Here is an 8,396-nt window from a genome sequence, read left to right as displayed (position 1 = left end):
TATTTATAATTTACCCGCATGCAAACAAATATACAATTTAATTTTAAAGGCCATCGCATATAAATTTATATTTACATACTAAAATTCTTCGCTATAATCTGTACTTTCTTAGATATATTTTTCTTACTATGCATTTAACTTTTATTATGTCTACATATTAAAAGTTATAATACTTTAATAATCTTTTCGCTCCGCGCAGGGCGCGGATTATCACCTAGTTAATAAAGCAGAGATTAACTCTCTTGTCATCGAATAGTTTAACCTGCTGCTGACACCTGTCCATTTAAATCAAACGCTGCGTTCCGTCCATTGTCTCATCTCTCACGTTTTGGGCTTGGATTGGTTTTCGATGATATGCAGCCCATACCGCGTGAAGCCCTCTACCCGTATTGTTATCGATCCGCAGTGTTTCGTCGATTAGGGTTAGGCGCTCTTCCTCTGTCTCTACGATTAACGGCGTGTTAGGCTTCATCAACGATCGTCGTGTTCCGCCATTAGAGAGACTTTTGTGCAGAATCGGTGTGACGATTCCGTTTGTTGGTGTCGATCAAGTACTTTCGCCTTCTTTCTATCAATTGAAACGTGGTAGCTTCGACATCCATCGCATTAAACATGCTATTAACTCCTTTGGCCACGATCTGCACTTAATGTGTGTTAAGCTTCGTATAGGCGGTGCTTTCCCGGTATAAATAGGTATGCTTGGCTCCTCTTCAAACCACCTTTCTCGGCTTTCATGGCCAAATAAGAGGAGATCGAGAAGACGAAGAGGGAGGTTTGGAAAAGGAATTAAGCTCAGCTTTTTTTTGTGTCAAAGAAGAGATCGGGCGATTGGTGAGGTATGTATAATTTTATCATCCTCATCACAATCTTATGTATTGAAAAAAAAAGTCTTTTCTTCTAGATTTTGTTTCTGTAAAAGATCGGACTTTAATGTTAGGCCTAGAACTGAATTGATCAATATCACGAAAGACATGATATAGTATGTTTTTTGGGGCTTATATGAGTTATGTGGATCAAATCCATTTGCTTCTTCTCGGTAATATTATGCTTGATGACTAAGAAGCTTAGTGGTGGATTTACATATCAGGAACTTGAAGGTTTAGCTAACCCCATGAGGAAAGAAGTTGCTTTGGCCAGGAAGGAGATTGATTCTATCAACAAATAATTAAAGCCATTGGCAACGTAAGCTCTCTCTCCATCATCATTTCATCTTTGAATCTGCCATTGATAGATTTGTGTGTGTCAGGTTGTTTGAAGCTTCTGCCTCCTGAAGAGCTTGAGAATCTTAATATCTTAGAGCGTAAAGAGTCAAGCTCCCTTGTTAAGAAACTTGTGTACCTAACCGTTACAGATCCAAGCTCTCATGTTCGTGGGTACGGGACGCATTTTAATTTGTTTACTTGGAACGGGGAACCAGACTTTTGCTGAGAGAGAGAATAGTTTTCAGGTCATCACTTGGTATCATTCTATGCTTCTTGATTGCTGAGTGCTGTTTTGTTGTGATCAGGTGAGTGAGACAGTTTCGGTGCATATTGGGTTTTTCAACGAGAATGGAGGGTTTAGGATTTCAGATGAGGATAAGAAGTTTATGCGAGGTTGTCAAATTGTAGTCTCCACATGTGCCTTTGGTGGGGGAAATAACCTTTACCAACCTATTGGAATGTCTAAGGCATCAACTCAAAAGGTTTGTCACTCTGATTCTCTTGAACTGTTTTTATTTTTGAACACATCTTTAGTCCTTTTTTTGAACTATTCTGTCTGCCGCATTCCTGAATTGAAGTTTTTTTGTTGTGAATTCAGGTTTGCTACTTTGCCTTTTGGGATGATGTTACACTCCCAACGCAGGAAGCAGAGGGTCGTAAGATTAGAATTCTCTTTTGATAAATTCCTAGATAATATCAGAAGTTTCATAAAAACAAAAGCAACAAATATTCATAAGCCATATTAGTTTATGGTCATCAAAATCAGTAGAAGCAAAGATAATGTGACATAAATTATGTTGATGTGCCATGCTCCACATGCGAGCCAGAAAGTTACATTGTAATAAAATTAAAGAACCTTCTTTTTTTGATTTTCTGAACGGAAGAACCTTTTGTGTTACACATCACACCTTCTCTACATAAGTTTAATAAATTTACACTACACAATAATCGAAAAGCAAATGATAGTTTATTATACTAACAACTTGAGCATTTTAAGAAAGGAAACACACACCAAACACGAGAATAACGAGACATGAAATAAAAATTGAACACAAAAAGAAATTGTATGGAGATAAATAAAAAAAGATAATATGTTTATAAGCTCTTTTGGAAAACCAATATCTTATAAGTTAAATCACAAAAAAAAAGATAATATGTTTATAAGCTCTTTTGAAAAACCAATATCTTATAAGTTAAATCACAACCGCTCATATACGAAGTATATATTAAATTTAATTTGCAGGAAAAAAATATTACGAAGTCAAAAAGGACATATGAAAAATAACAGAAACAAAGCAAAGTTGTCATACCAGAAAACATACAACTACCCTTTTTGGCAAACATAAAACTAACTAATATAGCAACAAAAAAATTATGATTAATAATTAAAACCACAATATATATATATATATAAGGTTGTTACTAGGTCTGGAACGGATTGGGTATCCGGGCAATTTTAAGGTATCCGGATCCGGATCCTTATCCGGCGGATCCATAATTTTACTATCCATATCCGGATCCGGGGTTCTCGGATATCTGGGTGTCGGATATCCTTCTAAAAATTGTAATATCCGGCGGATATCCGGGTCCGGATTTGGATCCTTAAAATAAATAAAAAATAATATTAATACATATAAAATATTAACAATAATTTAAAAATAAAAAATATATAATGTTTTAATTATTTTTATGTATAATATTACAAAATTTACATAAAATTTACATATACTATTATAAAAATGAAAATATATTAAATAAAATTAGTTTTTATATATAGATATTACTATTTTAAAAATAGTTATTAATAAAACTTACGGATCCGGATATCCGGACTAAGAAATCAAGATATCCAGATCCGGATCCGGTTTTGACGGATCCAACATTTTACTATCCGGATCTGGATTCGGTCCCTCCGGATATCCGGATTTTCGGATCGGATCCGGATCGAATCTCGGATCGAATCCGGATCTCGGATAAAAGTCTCAGACCTAGTTGTTACCCCCAAATTATAGTTAATTAAAAAAGTAAATCTATATTTCACACTAAAACCTACTCCCTCCATTCGGTGAATGTACCTACTAATTTAGAATTTTTTTGTATAGTTTCTATAAATCTTTTTAGTTGATAATAAAAATAATAATTAAACTACAAAAATAAAGAGAAATTTCAGTTATACCACAAGTTTGATATCAGTTTTCAAATACCATTAATGAATGACTATTTTTACAAATAATTAAACTTATCTAAAAGTCATTATTATATCTATTATTTCTTATATAAGTTAAACAACTTTAAATTAGTCAACAATAAATTTTAAAATTTGTCAACAAAATGTAATTTCATTATCAAAAATAATTTTAATAATAAATGTTACATAACATAAAGGAAGTGGTTTAATATGGAGATTGTCAACAATAAAGTCTGCCATATTTGGTTAGAAGGTGCGATGTGGAAACGAAACTGAAAACACCGAACTAAAGTGAAAACACGATCAATACATATTTTAATAGCTTAGCTTTGTTGTCTATATTGTTTTGTTTAAAGAGGGAAAACCTCAGTTTTACATATCCGCGCATTATCATGTGATATCACAACTATAATATACTCTCTCTGTTTCTGAAAGTAAGATTTTCTAGATTTATTTTTTATTCCAAAATAATAGATTTTCTAAAATTTTAAGATGTTTTTAGTAGTTAATGTTGAAAAGTTATATACTTTTAAGAAACATTAATTGAAAATATTTAAATTGGTTGAATACTATTGGTTGATATTTATTGGAAAATGTATAGTAAAATAAATAATAAATTCAATTATAAAAAATTAATTGTTTCCTTAATATGCGTGAATACTCTAGAAAATCCTTCTTTCGAGAGCAGAGAGAGTATATAAAAATCACAACAGAGAATTTGTTATACTTTGGTAATAACTATTTTGTTCAACACCCAATTTCAAAATAATAATACGGTTATGGTCATTGCACAAAATTGATTATATAAAGAAAAATGGTGTAGGACAAAGTGGAACAAAAATTTTGAAAAAGAAAATTTCCAAACACCCGTGAAAGTTATGAAATGAATGGTTCTAAAACTCAAAAAAATGATTGGTTGTCTATTTAACAATATTTAACGGAAACAATTATATAAGTAAGATAAAAGAATATTTAGATCATGGGTCCGACTAGCTAGGTTATAAATATATAAAATTTGTTGAAAGAATTTTATTTGTAATTTTTAATGATGTAATTGTAAGTTTTTTGATGTAGAAAATAATATAACATTTAAACCGTTGATTTAAAAAAAACTTAAGTAAGGTTGTAGATCTAAAAGGGGAGGGTCCATTAAATTATTTAGAGACTAATTGAAAACACAAGATATAAGAAGTTGTAAGTGAAATGATACATATCTATAGTCCAACCAATCAAACACCATAACTAAAATTTAATGAATATTTCTTATTTTTGCTCATCACCATATATATATTTTCCAATAACAAAAAAAAAAAAAAATTGGATACTGAAATTCGAAATCCGTAGACAAAATAAAAATAAAATTAAAAATAATTTGATAATCATATAACTACTTCTATTTTTATAATATATTATACTTAAATAAATATGCAAAATATATAATCAAAATTAAATTTAAACAAAAAACTCAGGCGTACCGACCCTAGTTTGTTTATATAGCATAAGAGAAGAGATCTTGAACAATCTATCTTAAAGGTGTTATAGCTGTCAGTGACAATTCAGTAGCCCGTGTCCATAAGAGCATAAAAACGGTCGTTCAGCTGAATAGTGGAAGGGGAAAAAATCCGTACGCCTTCTATCGTTTTCCCAGAAGCTAGCCGTTGCAGCTGAAGGCTTAAAGACATAGTTTTGGTTTGACTTCTATTGTTGTGTAAATCTACTGGGACAATAGATTTAAATCATGGCTTCTCTCGTAGAAATTAAACTGCTTTGGTCTAGGCTCGAAATTTCTTGGTTACAAAAAATTCTTTTGGTTACAAAAGCACTTTTTGATTATTCTTATGCCAACAATGAAGAGTGTGACAAGAAAAAAATGAAACTGTGAAGAATTCTGTGTTGAAAAACTTCGTATCTATACTAATAAAATGAACCTTTTGAGGCTCCATAGAGCGTTCACATCAGCGAAAAAAATTATTCTGAAAAATGACACATGGCATAAAATATAGTTTTACATTTTAATATTACTAATTTTTGAAAATTATAAATAATATGTAAACATACAGCATAAAAATGGAAAAACTACATTAAACATATGTAAAATTACCATTTTTCACTTAAAAAAAAAGACGGCTTATCTCCATAATGTAACATTACTATTTTGTAAAAAAAAACATTATATATAATTTAGAAAATAATAAATAATATGTAAACATACAACATAAAAATTGAAAATACTACAAACATTGCATTAAACTAATAAGTAAATATACAATATAAAGAAAATAAATTATAAGTAAATATACAATTAAGAAATAAAAAACTAAATTAAACAATATAAGTCTATACTAATAAAATGAACCTTTTGAGGCTCCATAGAGCGTTCACATCAGCGAAAAAAATTATTCTGAAAACTTATCTCCATAACGTAACATTACCATTTTATAAAAAAAGAAAAAAAATACAAATATAACTATTTGACTATTTGTCCAAGTTCTTCTATTAAACATTGCCGTTTTACATTAAAAATGGAAAAAAACATTAAGTTTTAAACATCTATCTTTAAATATAAAATGGTAATGTTATATTATGGAGATAAGGGGCTTTTTTTAGTGAAAAAAAGAAATCTTTAATGTAGTTTTTCCATTTTTTTTATGTTGTATGTTTACATATTATTGTTATTTTTAAATGTAAAATGGTAATCTTACATATGTTTATTGTAGTATTTCTTTTTTTTATGTTGTATGTTTACATATTATTTATTATTTTTGAAATTATATATAATGTTTTTTGTTTTTTTTACAAAATAGTAATGTTACATTATGGAGATAATCCGTCTTTTACATTTTAAGATGAATGTTTAAATCTTAATTTTTTTTAATATTTTTAATGTAAAACGGCAATGTTTAATAGAAGAACATGGACAAATAGTCAAATAGTTATATTTATGTTTTTTTTCTTTTTTTATAAAATGGTAATGTTACATTATGCAGATAAGCCGTTTTTTTTAGTGAAAAATGGTAATCTTATACTGTAATATTTAATATATAATTTTTAAAAAGTAATATTTATATTTCTTATATTGTATGCTTGTTTGACTTATATTGTATATTTAATTATAAAATATCTTGAAATATTAAAAATTTAAACTATACACTTTTTAGTTAGAAGTTGAATGTAGTTTTGCCATTTCTTATATTGTATATTTACTTTTTTATTGTATATTTACTTATCTAACTGTTTTTCTTTTATATCAAATTGTAATATTATGATAGATGTTTAATGTGATATTTCTATTACTTATATTGTATATTTACTTATTATTTATTTTATTATATACTTTTCAGATAGATGTGTAATATATTTTTTTGTATTTTTTGTATTTCTTATATTGTATATTTACTTATTCTTTATTTTTCTTATTTTTGTATTTACTTATCGTAATAATATAATTAATTTTTAATGTAATATTTTTATATTGTATATTTACTTATTATTTACTTAACTATACATTTTTCAGATATACGTTTAATTTATGCTTTTTCATTTTTTATATTGTATTTACTTATTGATTATCTTTTCTTATTTTGTATATTTATTTATTCTAAATTTCTTGCTTTTATATCAATGATAATATCACGGTATATATCTAATGTAATATTTTTATTTCTTATATACTATATTTGCTTATTATTTTTATTTTATTTTATATTTATTTATTCTAATATTATGATAAAATATTTAATATAATATTTTTATTTCTTATATGGTGTATTTAGTTATTATTTATTATACTATACATTTTTCAGATATATGTTTAACTTAATTTTTTTATTTCTTAATTATATATTTACTTATTATTTATTTTCCTTATGTTGTATATTTACTTATTATTGTTTAATGCAATGTTTCTATTTCTTATATTGTTTATTTACTTATTATTTATTTTTCCTAATATTTCAAATTTACTTATTATTTAGTTTCTATTTTTTAAATAATAATGCCACGTGTCATCTTTCAAGAGAATTTTGTTTTGCTGATGTGGACGCTCTACGGAGCCTCAAAAGATCCATTTTTTTTCTATACTACATTATAATTAATTTTTATAATAAAAAATGGAAAAATTACATTAAACATATTTAAAAATACCATTTTTCACTTAAAAAAAAGACGGCTTATCTCCATAATGTACTGTTTTATAAAAAAAAAACAAAAAAACATTATATATAATTTCGAAAATAATAAATATATGTAAACATACAACATAAAAAATAGAAATATTACATTAAACATATGTAAGATTACCATTTTACATTTTTATTTTTAAAAAATAATATGTAAACATACAACATAAAAATGGAAAAACTACATTAAACATATGTAAGATTACCATTTTTCACTAAAACAAAGACGGCTTATCTGTAACATTACTATTTTGTAAAAAAAAAAAATTATATATAATTTCAAAAATAATAAATAATATGTAAACATACAACATAAAAATGGAAAAACTACATTAAACATATGTAAGATTACCATTTTACATTTAAAAATAACAATAATATGTAAACATACAACATAAAAATAATGGAAAAACAACAATAAACATATATAAGATTATCATTTTTCACTAAAAAAAACGGCTTATCTCCATAATGTAATATTACCATTTTATAAAAAAAGAAAAAAAACATAAATATAACTATTTGACTATTTGTCCAAGTTCTTCTATTAAACACTGTTTTACATTAAAATGGAAAAAAATATTAATATTTAAACATCTATCTTAAAATATAAAATATACATATTAACTAAATATAAAGTATAAGAAAGATGAATACTCAATATATAGAAAAATAAATAATAAGTAAATATTATAAATATATAAATATATGAATTATATATACAATAATAAGTAAATGCACAATTTTTAAAATATGGAAAGAGTACATTAAATATTAAACATCTATCTTAAAATGTAAAATATAGATATTAAGTAAATAGAAAGTATA

The 8,396-nt window shown here is 26.3% G+C and overlaps 1 long non-coding RNA gene across 2 annotated transcripts; it reads left to right on the top strand.

Annotated features, from left to right (window-relative positions):
• Positions 1–386: 386 nt before the first annotated feature.
• Positions 387–2,073, top strand: LOC106342795. Of its 2 annotated transcripts, XR_001269892.1 has the most exons (5): positions 387–836; positions 1,088–1,182; positions 1,247–1,373; positions 1,508–1,684; positions 1,801–2,073. It is a non-coding gene; the product is annotated as an uncharacterized LOC106342795 (long non-coding RNA). The 2 variants fall into 2 exon arrangements; XR_001269891.1 differs by having other exon boundaries at positions 406–836; positions 1,247–1,684; positions 1,801–2,071.
• The last annotated feature ends 6,323 nt before the right edge of the window (positions 2,074–8,396 follow it).

This window comes from Brassica oleracea, chromosome C4 (assembly GCF_000695525.1).
Source record: "Brassica oleracea var. oleracea cultivar TO1000 chromosome C4, BOL, whole genome shotgun sequence".
In the NCBI taxonomy this organism is placed as follows: Eukaryota; Viridiplantae; Streptophyta; class Magnoliopsida; order Brassicales; family Brassicaceae; genus Brassica; species Brassica oleracea.
This window is presented reverse-complemented; position numbering and strand designations above follow the sequence as displayed.